Below are 14724 nucleotides of genomic sequence, written 5' to 3'. Positions count from 1 at the left end.
TATTTTGCAGGAAATGATGCTCCTTTTTACCCTGAGGTCTGTGATGATAGGTCTGCACAAGCAACCCAGCTTGTGCAGCCTCTGAGACCTCAGTTTTTTTTCTTCTTTCTTCAACACTCCCCCTCAAGGTGGTTTCGAGTAAGTTTATGGAACCCATCTTGCTGAGGATCGAATGATAATTCTGCCTGTCAAGAGCCTTTGTGAATATGCCTGCCAATTGGTCTTAACTTCTGATGTAGGGGGTCTCAATCTCTCTCTTTTGAACCTTTTCTCTGATGAAGTGGTAATCAACTTCAATGTATTTTGTTCATTCGTGAAACACCGGATTTGATGCGATGTGTCGAGTAGCTTGATTATCGCAATGCATTTGCATTGGTTCTTTACTTTCAACTTTCATATCTTTGAGGACTTGTTTGATCCAAATGAGTTCGCTTGTAGTGAAAGCCATTGCACGATATTCAGCTTTGGCGCTTGATCTGGCCACTACACTTTGTTTTTTACTTTTCCAAGTCATCAAGTTTTCTCCTACAAAGATACAGTAACCGGTGGTTGACTTCCTGTCACAACTTCTAGCCCAATCTGCATCAGAAAAACTAACTATGTTAGTAGTATTGTTCTTCTTCATCCAGATTCCTTGTCCGGGATTTCTTTTGAGATATCTAAGGATTCGATCTATAGCTTCTAGGTGACTGGTGCGAGGAGCATGTATAAATTGGCTCACTACACTAACTGTAAATGAAATGTTAGGTCTAGTGACAGTAAGATAAATCAATTTCCCTACCAAGCGCTGATAGTGCCCTATGTTGGTTAAGGGTTCTAAATCTTCTAAGTTAAGTTTAATTTTGGTTTCCATAGGAGTGATGGCAGGTTTGGCGCCTATTTTTCCAGTTTCTTTCAAGAGGTCGAGGGTATATTTCCTTTGAGATAGAAATAAGCCCTTGTTGGATTTTGCCATTTCTATGCCTAGGAAATATGACAATTGACCAAGATCTTTGATGTCGAACTCTCATTTTAGACTTTGTTTGACACTCTATTCCTTGATCATCATTCCCTGTTATTATAATATCATCAACATACACTAAGATAACAAAGGTGTGATTAAAAGTGTTTTTAACGAACATAAATGAGTCAGATTCACATTCATTGAAATTAATACTTAATAAAAAACGGCTGAATTTGGCATACCATGCTCTCGGGGACTGTCTTAGGCCATAGATAGCCTTCTTTAGTTTACATACCATGGAAGTGTCTGAGGTTGACTTATGACCAAGAGGTAGTCTCATGTAAACTTCCTCTTCTAAATTACCTTGTAGGAAGGCATTCTTGACATCTATTTGAAATAGATTCCAGCCCTGATTGATGGCTGTTGAGAGAAGAATTCTGACCGTATTCATTTTGGCCACTGGAGCAAATGTCTCTTGATAGTCAACTCCATAAGTTTGAGTAAAGCCTCATGCTACGAGTCTGGCCTTGTATCTCTCAATAGTTCCATTACTATTGTACTTGATCTTGTATATCTATTTGCATCCCACAGGTTTTTTATTTTATGGAAGAGGAACAATACTCCATGTATCATTTTTCTTTAAGGCACGAAGTTCTTCTTCCATAGCCTTACACCATTTAGGGTCGGTGTTGGCTTCATATAAATTTGTAGGTTCAGTGTGGTTTGAGATCTGACAAAGGTAGTTGCGATATTGGTTAGATAAGACATTATAAGAAATGAACTTCTGAATTGGATATATTACCGTATGAGACACATAGGCTCTAAACTTTACAGGAGGTCTGGATTGACGAGTGGATCTTCTCAAGGCAATTTCTTTTTCTTCGTGAGGCTGAGTTTCTCCCCTTGAAGGAAGTGGCCTTGAGACAGAAGGGGACTCCCCCTGAGGCTGATAATCCTGTTCAGGGCTGCTAAGAGAAGAATCGGAGTTAAGCAGAAATAAAGACTAACAAGGTTCAGGAGGGAAGGCAACACTGGTGGAGGGTGTATAGTAGGGTTCAATTTCCACAAAGGTGACATCACGAGAAACATAAGCTTTGTGGTTTAAAGGATCATAACATTTGTACCCTTTTTGGGTGGAGGAATAGCCTAGAAAGAGGGTCTTGACCGAGCTTTTTTCTAGTTTGTGTGAGCGCTTGATATGAACATAGCAAACACATCCAAAAACCTGGAGGTGGCCTATTTCTATTTTTCAGCTTTTGAGAACTTCTAGAGGACTGAGATTTTTTAAGGTGATAGTAGGCAGCCGATTTATGAGATAGGCTGCGGTTAATAGGGCATTTGACCAAAACATAGAGGGCACATGATTTTGAAAAAGAAGAGTACGAGCGACATTGAGAAGATGTCGATTTTTGCATTCAGACACTCCATTTTACTCAGGGGTATTAACACAGGTGGTTTGATGTATAATGCCATGATGTTTAAGAAAAGTGAAAAAATGTTGATTTACGTACTCCGTACCATTATCGGAGCAGAAAATTTTTAATTTTGCATTATACTGATTTTTTATGAAATTGAAAAAATCTTGAAAGTGGGAAAAAACTTCATTTTTTCCTTTTAATAAATAAATCCAGGTGGTGTGAGAGTAATCATCAATAAAGGTAACAAAATATCGGAAATGATTATAGGCAGTAACGGGGGCAGGTCCCCAAACATCAGAATGTATTAACTCAAATGTGTTTTGAGACACACTAGATGACAAGGAAAAAGGTAATCGCGCATGTTTCAAAAATTTACACACATCATAATTACTAGAATTTAAATTTGAACAAAGTAATTTATTTAAAACAATGTCAGAAGGATGCCCAAATCTTCGGTGCATTAGCATGTCTTGGGGGGAATTAGTGGATACAAAATATGTCTTTGGAGGGTTATGCAGATAATAAAGACCATTTTCTAGTTGACCTTCACCAATCGTCTTCCTGGAAATTCGATCTTGAAAAATGACTGAAGATGGTGAAAAAATAACATTGCAATTTAAGTCACGAGTAATTTTGCCAATAGATAAGAGGTTAGATTTAAAGTCAGGCAGAAATAAAATATCTTGAATATTGGATTGAAATAAATTTGTGGTGCTATATCCTTGAATTTTGACTTTGTTGCCGTTGGCAACTGTCACATGATGAGAATCTCTGATAGAATGAATTTTTTGTAATTGAGTGGGATCCCAAGACATGTGATCAGTGGCTCCAGAGTTAATAATCCAAGCATTATGGCAGTAATTTAATGAATTTAATAGTGGTTGAACCGAACCTGACCCATCAGATGGGTTTGAACTGAACCGGTTGGGCTGCTGGACCAGGGCCCGGAGTTGGGCCAAGATGTCAGCCATTTGGGCCTGAGATGGCTGGTGAGCTGGATCGTGGTGGGTCAACTGGGCCTGATGGGCGGGCTGATTTTGGTGGACTTGAGGAGCCCATAAAGACTGTTGGGCTGGAGGACTTACTGGGCCGAAGCCTGGATGGGCCGAGTCCAAATGAGGACGGGTTGTCGGGTCGGGTCGGGTCGGTAGGCCGAGTTCAGGTCGGGTTTGATTAAAGACACCCGCCTCGGCATACACACCCATTCCTAACCCTACTTCTCCTCTTTCTCCCACATTTCCCCTTGTCCCGTAAAAGTCTTCTCTCCTGCTACCGCCCCCTTTCCTTTTTCCTCTTCCCCCTCTCCGCACTGTTCCAGCTCCGTCCCACCCCCGCGATGGCCTCAAATGTAGGTGTAGGTACCAGCAGAGCTCGCATGAGTGACCCTGCCTTTGGCAGTGGTCACAGCATGCGATGCTTGGCCCTCCTCGCTGTCGAGCGCCATTGCATCGAGTATTGTAGGCGTAATTTTCTATGAGTTGCGGGGGAGAGGAGGCGCTCATGGTGTTCCTCCATGTTTCTTCATGCTGAACGCTTGCTATTTCTTCGTCTATTCGAGGAAGCTTGGGCGTGAGGAGGATCTATGATCTTAGGCTTTCATAGCTTGAGTCCAGTCCTCCAAGGTAAGTGTACACAAGATCTTGTTCGTTTCTTTTTTGAATTTCTAGTGGGTCGATTGGAGGCGGAATATAGTTCTGCAACTCTTCCCACCGAGTGAGTATTTCTGTTGCATATTGCGAGGAACTTTTTATTCCCTGAGTGGTTTGAGCTAACTCTTGTTTGAGTCTAAATATATGTGCAAAATTATGTTAGTGGCCGTAAAGACTTTGCATTTTTTTCCAAATTGATTTTGATGATTCCATCAGGATGCAGAAACGTGAAATTTAGGGCTCCATAGTATTTGTGAGCCAAGACATAACCAAATAGTCAGATGTCTGCCATTCCTCTATTTTGTCAATTTTTTCTTCAGTTGGGGCTTCCGGCCTCTCTGGTTTTGGCCGTTGTTTTGTCCTAGTGATAAATCCCAACCTTTTTCTGCCACTGAGGGCAATATACACAGTTTTGGACCATTCAAAATAGTTGGAGTTGCCTTTAAGAATGATATTGGTCAATTTTTCATTTTGAGACATGGCCGAGATTTAAAAAAAAAGGGTAGATGATGATTACTGGTGGAAACCAGGCTCTGATACCATATGAGAAGAACAATGAAGAAGATTGAATTGAAAATAAAGATTCTGAGTTCTTTTACAATGAGATGAATGATATATATACATGATTTGCTTATTTGTGTTCTATCCTAACGGTTGCCTAACGACTCTTTCTAAATAAGGTATAGGTTGAAGTGACCTTTCCTGCTTTGTAGGAAAGGATGCTCCTTTTTACTCTGAGGTCTGTGATGATAGGTCTGCACAAGCAACCTAGCTTGTGCAGCCTCTAAGACCTCAGTTTATTTTTTTCTTTCTTCAACAAGATGTAATTATCCTACAATATTTTCTTTTCCCATTCAATCTTTAGGTAGTTTCCATGGAAAATGAAGCTCCTATTTCTGAGCACAGAAGCCAAGAAATCCTGCACCCTGTTTGTTGTATTCTTTTCCTGGAAGCAGCAAGGGATCACGTTATTCATGACCTGGTCAGGCAAAGCCATGTTACAACAGTTGCGGAGGTACAGATCCCCCTGAAGCATGTCATCAGTTAACCTCTTTGCTGTAAATATTTCCAACAGAATCATCCCAAAGCTGTATACATCTCCCTGAAATAGGTGCTTCTCCACCATCCCATATTCTATATCAATATTCAAAAAAGAAATCATATCATATCATTTAGAAAACATGTAAATAATAGCCTGACAAATTAAAGAAGGAATTCTGAGATACATTAGTAGCGACAACAGATGGAAGGCCAAATATTGATGCAGGGTATAAATCCTTGGAGGTTACTATGGGCAAGATTTAAATTCGCTAATTTTCTATAATATCCCTGTAACACCCGGAATTTTTATATATTTAATAATGAGTTTTTATTTAAGTTAATTTTAGCTTCATTATTATTGGGTTTAATTTGAAATGATTATATTTTGGCTATTCAAAATTTTTCCAAATGCATATTTATATAAGTAAAATTATATATTGAAAAATTTTGGAAGAAATTATAAAGGATGTTTTTATAAAAGAATTTTGGGAAAATTGGTATTATAATTGATTAGTAGTATTAAATTTTGATATGGAAATTGATTATTTCATTTAATTGTGTGTTAGGACTAAATTGGAAATTTATTTTGGAATAAGGATTGAAAGTATAATTTTATTTTTATGGGGTTTTAATGGAAATTTGTGAGCTTGGTATTTTAGTAAATAAATATGTCGGCCAGGGGTATTTTTGTAATTGTATATTTTCAATAATTCGGATTTGGCCCAAATTAAATAGTTAGGGGCTTAATTGAAAGGCTAAAAAGAAGTTTGGGGGTTAAATTGGAGTTCTGCAGGATGAAATTGTAAGTAATTAAGAAAGTTGAGGGACCAAATTGCAATAAGGAAAAGTTTAGGGGTCAAATGTCGATATTGAAGGGAAAGAAATCGGGGAAGAAGAAGGGAGGAAGAGAGATGTCGGGGGAGAGAGAGAAGGAGGCTAGCGTCGGGCCGTCTGTCCGGGCGGTGGCCGGGTCGGCCAGCGTGGCAGGCACCAGTGACGGCAGCTCGCGAGGAGAAAGATGGCCGAAGCTTCCTTGCCACCGTCGGGCGTTTGGCGTCGGTGGTCGGCCGATCTTGGTGCCAATCGACTCCTCTCGGCCCTCGGCTTTGTTTTGGCGGCCGGTATCGGCCAGTGGTGGCCGGGAAGCGGAAGATCCGGTGGAGAGAAAATGGTGGCAGGCGTTTTGGGTTTTTTTTCGGCGAGATCCGGCCGGAGGATGGACGATCGAGGGCGTATCCCGACTCTCCTCAAAGCTTCGCGATGGCACCGGTTTCGTGGCGATCGGGCTTCGTTCGCGAATCGACGGTCGAGATCGTCCGCAAATCTCTTCGGATGATCGGGTGTCGGATCGAAAAATCGGGCGGGAATCGTCATCGTAGCGTCGTTGTGAGTCCGATGGTGTGTTCGGATCGTCGATCGGACTCCCGTGGTAGGCGTGTCGACCGAGCGACCGAGCGTCTCGGTAATTATCTTTGGCCCGTTAATTTTAGAAATTCTTGGTTTAATTGGGTCTATTTGATTATATTGAGTATTTGATGATATTTGTGAGTCATAAATATTTGTCTGTCAGTTTGACTGCCATAGTCGTATTTTGTCTTTGTGTGAGGTCGGAAATAGTGAAGTTTGGGGACCCGACTCCTATTGTTTGAATCGTTAAGTATTTGAAGTGTTCTTCTGGCAGGTCCTGGACCCGTTTTTACGGGGGGTAATGTTCGTGTTGTAGGGGGTTCTCACGGATTTTGGTAGAATTCTCCGAGTCGAGATTCTTAGGCAGTCGGTCTAGGAGTCTAGACCTAGGATTAATGATGGATTGTCTCGGTATTGATAAATTGTTTTCCGTGATTAGATGATCATGCATTCGGCTCGCTCCTACCGAGGCACCGGAGCAGAGCTAGGAGGTCGCCCAATCCTGTGAGTTAAAGTCATTTAATCTTTGCGCTATTGCTAGTCTGATTTTAATATGCTATTTAGAATTTGTGCTTAATATGATTATTAGTATCGCAAAATAAATGATTTCACTTGATTATTAATATTTGAAATAATATAAATATTATTATTAGTATGTTATAATAAGACAAACGTTATTATTTTTCCTCTCACAAATTGCACGTTGTTTTATCTTAAATATTTAATCTTTATTTCGATATGTGTTGGATGAGTTCATCAGATAATGATATTTATTATATGTGATGATTGCGAATTGGGAAATGTGGCTTGTAGAACATGCCGTCTGATGGGTTACATCAGGACCGTGTGCACACCGGTAATGATCATAGACATGTAATAAGATTTTCATGGGTTTGCCCTGATCGAGCATGGCTCTCTGGGCTGATTTGTGTAAATTGCCGGAGGTAAGGTCCCTGGTCGAGCATTGCTCTCGGTGGCTTATTTGGATACTTAAGTGACGGTGGAGGTAAGGTCCACGGTCGAGCATTGCTCTCGAGCGATCTTATTGGATTAAGAGAGCCGAATGGCTACTAGATTTCTTATTTGGATACTTAAGTGACCGGTGGAGGTAAGGTCCCCGGTCGAGCATTGCTCTCGGGGGCGCCGATCTTATTGGATTAAGAGAGCCGAATGGCTACTAGATTTTGGGGTTTAGGGTTCTCTAGAGCCACTCGTCCCGTAAAAGTAAATATATATTTTTATTTATTTATTTATTATGGTATTTGATTATAATGTGATTTGTATTTACATGCATGGTTGATATTTTGATTCGAATGATTAATATTTTATGTGAAGGAAATAGTAAGGTATGATTATAGTATGATTTGAATAATCTATGTTTTCTGAGAAGAAGCAATAGTCCCTAGATTATTTGATTTTAACTCACTCTCGAGGCCGAGTCTCCATTTATATTTTTTCAGGATTCGTGATCGTTAGTTCTCCTGCGACTCTTATTGATGCTTGACTCCTTCATCATCGGGTGATGTATTTGATTTGGTATGTAAATTGGTAAATCTTAGATTCTCCGCAGTAGTAATAGTAGATGTACCAGTTGTAAATTTTCTGAGCTTCGGGTCTCGCCTAGTTTTTCTGGTAGACCGAAGTAATTTATGTAGAATGCAGCTATTAAGATAATTTGTGGTTTTAATAATATTAATGTGAGTTGAGATTTGTTTAAATCAGTGAGTGTCAGGCTTACTACGGGTTTCGGTGGCCTTAAGCCTACCCATTCCCTAGTGCCGGTCACGGGCCCACTTGTGGGGTCGTGACAATCCCAGTGTGGCAGGTATCTTTCCTAAAAGAATATTTTTCCAAATGAAGGTTAAATAAAGCAGTGAGGTTTCCAAGTGTGGATAGAATTTTTCCTGTCAACTCATTTCCAAGGAGATTGTCAATTTTTTTTTTTTAATTTTACAAATCCCTCAAATTCATTAATTTAGTGTGTTTGTTACATTTAAAATTAAAAATTTATAAGAACTAAATTTATATAATCCATTAATCTCAATAAAATTCATAAATTCTAAAAACTTCTTAAATGGGTGTTGTTGCAATGCAATTAGAAAATAATAATAGTATTATTTTAATTAATAATTTCGAACCTAAAAGTCCACATTCAAAAGGCCCAGTTCTATTCAAAATTTGACCTCAAGGCTGGATTTTGGCAATTGGGTATCCATCCCTCAGAAAGATACTCGTTGAGACAATCTTCTGAACAATTCTTGCTGGTCACATAATCTCTTGATAGAGGAGAGAGTGAACTGCCAGGTCCATACCACGCAATCAGGAAAAAACGGTATCCCGATTTTTTGCTTTGTGATCAAAGTAGTCTTGAAAGTTTGGCCATTGTCTTGCAAAAAATGATTCAGAGGCTTGTAATCAATAACAAGTCTCTTTTTTCCCCTTAACTTTTCAGATCTTTTTTCCACATAAAAGGCTTGACAAGCCCATTGTGAGGTTGTGGGCTCAATGAGGCCCTATTGTAGCAGAGTCAAGCATTCCGATCTGGCAAGGGCTAGATCTGTAGGAGACATTCCTAGATGGGTGGCCTTTGTTGGGTTGATATTTCCTTCTTTTGCAAGAAGTTCTAAGGCTTCCTTATACATAGGAAGAAGGGCTTTACTCTGATTTTTCTTTTGTTTCTTGTGGATGCCAATCCAAGGACCGTTTGGATCTCGGTCATCTAGCCTTAGTTCCATGACTGAACATGGAGTTTCTGGAGCCATGACTCTTGGAGTTTTCTTAGAGTGTTGAAAACATGGTTCAGCAAAATCGAGATCATCTTTGCAGGAGCATCCTGATTTATACATTCCTGGGTCAACATCCCAGATAAAGTGTCTCTTAATCCTAACAGTATACATATGATGTCTAGAGGACTGAAAAGAATGAATTTAAATCTTTTCTCTAGGTCCGGACATAGGCTGTATCATCGATGCCTGGAAGTTAGAAGGAGCAGAAGAAGATTCTTCCATTTTTGTGAAAATCATTTTCACAGTTCCATCCTTTTGATTAACAAAAAGAGGGTCAGTAGCCTAAATAGGCTTGGCCTGAGATGCCTGGAGTTTTTCACAATTGGTCACCCATTTAGTTGGGATTAACTTCTGCAGATCTTCTCTTTCCAGCTGCCTTGGAGCCTGGACTATTGTAGGGATTTGACCAGAGTCCGCCATAATAAACAAAGCATCAGAAGAGGCTTGGAAGCCTGAGATTTGTAGATTAAAGGCATGGTCCTGTAATCTGTAGACAATCTGGTGGTGCAGGGTCGCAGAAAGAGCATCGGTCACTTGATTTGCTCTAGTGATCTGGACTTGGACCTTGAGTGCAGTTGACAAATAGGGATCATTAAGGGATAAATTAAAATTTGGGAAGAAAGTCAGAACAACACTTCCAGTGTTAAGTGTTGTAACTATAGTCCCGATTACTGCATGCTCGTATCTGAGATACCTGGTATCCAAAAGCGACATACGGGCCGTAACTGGTAAACCCATCCTGCCATGATATGAGAGGACTAGCCTGACAGCTCTAAGATGGAGATGTGTGTATCCCTGTTTCTTCCATTGTTCTATAAAGGAAATGAGAATCTTAAGAGTAACATACTACTCCTGAGTGGTAGAAGTAAGAGAACATTGTGAAAGAGAGGAAGATTGAACATACTCCTTAACCGACAAGGGTTGTTTGTGGATGATTTGGTTGAAGGTTTTTCTGACAAAATTCTGTTTCTTAAAAATGTTATATGGGTTGATAATGGGTACAAGAGTATTTTCTATTTGGACATTTTCAGGAATATGAGAAATTTCCACAATATGGTCGATCTTATTGGATATAGTTTTTCAACAAGAAGGAGAGAGTTGTAGAGTGGAGGTATGAGTAGTGATTTCTGAAGTCATGATAGCTTGGTTTCTCTTCTCTGTCACCGTGGCTCTGATACCAAAGGTAGCCGAGAGCTGCTCAATCTAATGATTCTCATACTGTAAACTCAAGGTAAGATAAATCCTCAAGCTAAGACCGTATAGAGGCACCTTTGCCATGAGAGGTCTTTGTGCTCTTTTGGATTCTTATAGCCGAGTTAGTCCTTTTGAATCATAGAAGAACAGATCGTGCAAACAAGTAGCTCATGCTAATGGATCGAGAAGAAGAGATGAAGAATTTAGAAAGCTATGAGAAGAAAGAATATTTTCTTGAAAGATGAAAGGAAAACTTACTTGCTTCATTACTCTCGACTTCTCTTTATATAGAGGAGCCTAAAAACAACAAGACAGAAAAGATAAGGTGGGAATCTTATCTTTTACACATGTCTTCCTATGAAGAAAAGATGAGATTTTCCACTTACAAAAGGATAAGACCTATCTTCTAATAATACACTTACATATCACATGCAGAAAAGCAGAAAAATAATATACCTGATAAGACGAAAAATATGAGATTGGAATCTCATCTTTTTATATCATTACATTTTGAATTATTGAGGAGAAAGATAGTCTTTATCAGCGTCTTTATTGCTAGCTTACGAACCACTATCATCATCCATGGGTTGAGAATCTTGCATAATGGCATTTTTCTGTTCAGTGGTCAGACTTGGATCATCTAGTGGGGTCGGTAGTATAGGTAAAGTGGATTGTTCAATAATGGAGTGCTCAGTCCATAGATGTCCATTGTAAGTGCAGACAAGTGGTGTAGAAACATTGGTCCTTCCTAAATCATTTCTTAGTTGTAGAGCGGGCTTCAAATCCCTTGTTATTAGTGGAGGAGCAAGATGTAAGGGCATTTCAATTGTTCTCCAATAATGGCAGATGTTTTGGGTGGCATAAGTGTATTCTGAGAGCTTAAAGTAAGGCCTGTGAAGAATATAGATGGCATGATATCCCGAAGCCTTGAAGTCATTATCTGTGAACAATTTATTTTCATGAATGATTTTGAAGAGATCCTTTTTCCATTGATATGGGGTTTTGAACCAAGTGAGGTATTTCCATGGATATGTTCCTGCATTTGTTTCAATATTGAAGAAGTATAGGAGGTCCATGACTGGTATTTCTATAGCATGATAACAAACTGTGGAAAGGCACCATAGAAACCATAATTCACTTTCAATTTGTGGATGGGTAGGAGAAAGGTGATAGATTAAGCACCAAGGGTAATCTGGATAAAAGAAATTGGGTTGGATGGGTAATGAGAAAGTCTGTTGGATGGTTGCCAAATAATGAAATATCATATTTTTGGCAAAATTGTTGACCTGTTTGGTTGTGAGATTTGTGGGAAGGTCTGGTGGTGAGGGAGGTTGCAGAGGGTTTTTTGAGGACGAAGAGGCCATGAAGATTATAGGAAGATTAACTGTTGAGGTGAGGAGGACAATAAGTTGGTGTTTTGGTTGTGGCTTTAACAGTCTTGATAAGAAATATGGGATGAGATTTCTCGTTCCTTTTATATGCTGAACTTCAAAATCATATCTGCTGAACCATGATTTTAACCTCAATAATTGAGGTTCTGGTAAGGTCTTTTGGTTGGACTCAAGGTTTTTTGGAAATGAAGAATTATCCATCCGAACCAAGAAGTGTTGACCAATCAGAAAAAACTCAAACTTTTTTATCCCGTATTTGATTGCCAGAATCTCTTTATATGTTGAATGGTAATGCTTTTCTGATGGAGAAAATTGTCCTGATGCATAACCACACAGTTGTTCCTTGTTATTGAGATTTTCAAGAAGAATGGCCCCCCACGCATGATCGGATGCGTCAGCTTGTAGGATAAGATTTCCTGTAGACGGAATGGTGAGGGGTGGAGGATTGTGAGCCAATTCTTTTAGTCTCTGGACAGCTGTAGTCTGTTCTGTTCCCCAAGGGGGAGGGTCCTTTTTGAGCATTTCGGAAAGATGACATGTGTAACTGGATAGGTGTGGTATGGCTTCCCTGACATAGTTGAGTATCCCAAGAAATTGTTGTATTTACTTTACAGAGAGATTCTCATCTGGAAAGTAATCAAGCTCTTTTGTCAAGTGTGGACCATACTTGTATTGGCCGTCTTTGAAATGCATGCCAAGGAACTCTATCTCTTGCTGGCCAATAATACTCTTTTTCTCTAACAGCATGATTTCATACTTTTGGATGATAGCAAGGAATTGTTTCAGGAGTTGATGATGTTCTTCAACTGTCTCTTAGAATAAGAGAATGTCATCAATGTAGATAAGGGAGGAGTGAAGGATAGGCCCAAAGATTTCCAACATTGTTTTTTGGAACTGAGAAGGAGCTGTTTTGAGCCCAAAAGGCATGACTGTCCATTGATATTGGGCGTTTGAGATACAAAAAGCAGTTTTGTATCTTTCTGAAGGATGGATACCCAATTGGCAAAATCCAGCCTTGAGGTCAAATTTTGAATAGAACTGGGCTTTTTGAATGTGGACTTTTAGGTTCGAAATGCGAGGAAGAGGAAATTTGTTGTCTTGCAAAAAATGATTTAAAGGCTTGTAATTAATAACAAGTTTCTTTTTCCCCCTTAACTTTTCAGATCTTTTTTCCACATAAAAGGCTTGACAGACCCATTGTGAGGTTGTGGGCTCAATGAGGCCCTATTGTAGCAGAGTCAAGCATTTCGATCTGGCAAGGGCTAGATCTGTAGGAGACATTCCTAGATGGGTGGCCTCTGTTGGGCTGATATCTTCATTGAGCTTGAAAGGGAGGCTGATATAGAACTGGGGATTTTTCCACAAGGGTAGAGGGTGTTGGAAATGTGAATGGGATTCTGGACAAAAAGGAAGGAATTTTTCTTTACATTGCAGGAATGATGGTTCTGTGTCTGCTATAGTGAACATATTAGAGGTATCTGTGTATGGACAAAATTGCCTCTTGAACTTTATTCCATTGGAAAGAATTTGAAGCCTTTGAGCTTGATGATAAACATCAAAACCTATTAAGAGGTCTTTGTTTGGGAGATCTGAGCCAATGATGTGCATCCATACCACGCAATCAGAAAAAAACTGTATCCCGATTTTTTGCTTTGTGATCAAAGTAGTCTTGAAAGTTTGGCTATTTGCTGCTCTAAAAAATTGAATATGAGATTTCCAGTATTCAAATGGGAGGACTTCGGTATTCATCATGCTTCTTTGAGCTCCAGTGTCAAAGAAAGCTATAACTAGAACAGGTTTTGCATACTTTGAAGGCAAGACTTGTATAGGAACATAAGGAACTGGAGGAATCTTAGTAGCAAGCTGAGATAACTCAGGAACTAGAGATGGAGAAAAAGGGTATTGTATCACATTTGTCAGAATGTCCTTTTCTTCTTTTGAGGAGAGACTGATCATCAGAATTGGAATTTCATTATCATCAGAATCTGAGGACTCTTCTTAAGACTCAGTAGAGTCTGAATATTCTGCTTCTATTCCAAAGAGACTTTCTGGAGTCAGATCGTCTTGTTCTGATAAGAGGGACTCTATATCTTCTTCAAATGAATCTGGTAGAGGCATAAACATGTTGACTTGCTGTATCATCCTTGCTGACTTTTTCGGATTTTGAGGGCAATCCTCAGCATAATGCCCTTTCTTCTGACAGATGTAACATCTGTCTGATTTGTGGCCTTGATTCCTCTTTTTCTGGAAGTATCTGAATCTTTTTGTGTGTGGCCTTTTTCCTCTGAATTCTATGCTTCTGCTGCGAGGGTATTTTTAGAAATGGTGTCTGATTTTATTCTTGTGACTGGAGCAGACACAATTAGAGGCCTTGCATTTAATCTTGAGGTGGCTTTTGTTGCAGGCCTTTTGAACAATCAAATCTCGTTGAGACAATCTTCTGAATAATTCTTGCTGGTCACATAATCTCTTGATAGAGGAGAGAGTGAACTGCCAGATCTCTCCAAGAGTAATGGAGGTGACTGGCTTCTTTGTTGCGGCGATCATGTTGTTGACTTCTAGTTGTATCTCATATGGTAATGAGGTGATGAAAGTATATTTCAATGTATCATCGCCGTCGTGCCCTCCAATGACATAATATAATTTGGACATGGCAAAATAATGTCTTTCCAGATCCTTGATCTTCAACGAACAACATTTTCGATCAAAGTATTCCTGTTTTTATTGTCGTATAATGAGATCATAACTTCCAAGAAACTGATTATGGAGGACTGTGACCGCAGCTGATGGAGTTGGTAGAGTCACAAATTGGAGTTTGGTATACTCAGGCTGTGACTGGAACCAATCCCTTAAACTGCCTGTGAATCTCATAACAAATTCAGCAAGAACCTTTTT

Source organism: Ricinus communis, chromosome 6 (assembly GCF_019578655.1).
Source record: "Ricinus communis isolate WT05 ecotype wild-type chromosome 6, ASM1957865v1, whole genome shotgun sequence".
Classification (NCBI taxonomy): domain Eukaryota; kingdom Viridiplantae; phylum Streptophyta; class Magnoliopsida; order Malpighiales; family Euphorbiaceae; genus Ricinus; species Ricinus communis.
Note: the sequence above shows the minus strand (reverse complement) of the source record.